Source organism: Penaeus japonicus, unplaced genomic scaffold (genome assembly GCF_977035675.1).
Source record: "Penaeus japonicus unplaced genomic scaffold, GWHDUDI00000001_assembly GWHDUDI00000041, whole genome shotgun sequence".
Classification (NCBI taxonomy): domain Eukaryota; kingdom Metazoa; phylum Arthropoda; class Malacostraca; order Decapoda; family Penaeidae; genus Penaeus; species Penaeus japonicus.
In genome coordinates, this window is record NW_028234443.1 from 16,597,032 (window position 1) to 16,597,441 (window position 410).

Sequence of the window (410 nt, forward strand, 5' to 3'; positions counted from 1 at the left end):
ACCCACTTTATTGCTTTTTCTTCTCCTGCTCCTTCTTTCTTCCTTACGCATTTTCTCTTCACTTCTCTTCCATTCTCGAGTTTCGCCACTCTTTCTTTTGCTTCTTTTTCTTTTTCTCTTTTCTCTTTCATTTTTCTTGTCTTCTTCTCCCTCCTTTCCATTCTCTTTATCGTTTTGTTTTCCCTCTTCTCGTTTATGTAATATCAGCTATTATTATCATTATTATCATTATTACAATTATCGTTATTATTGTTATCATCACTACCGTAATTATCATTATTATCATTGACATTACAATTGTTATTATCATCATCATCATGATTATTATGATTATCATTATTGTTATTGCAATTATTATGATTATCATAATTATCATCAATATATTATTCATCATTATTGTTATCATTATT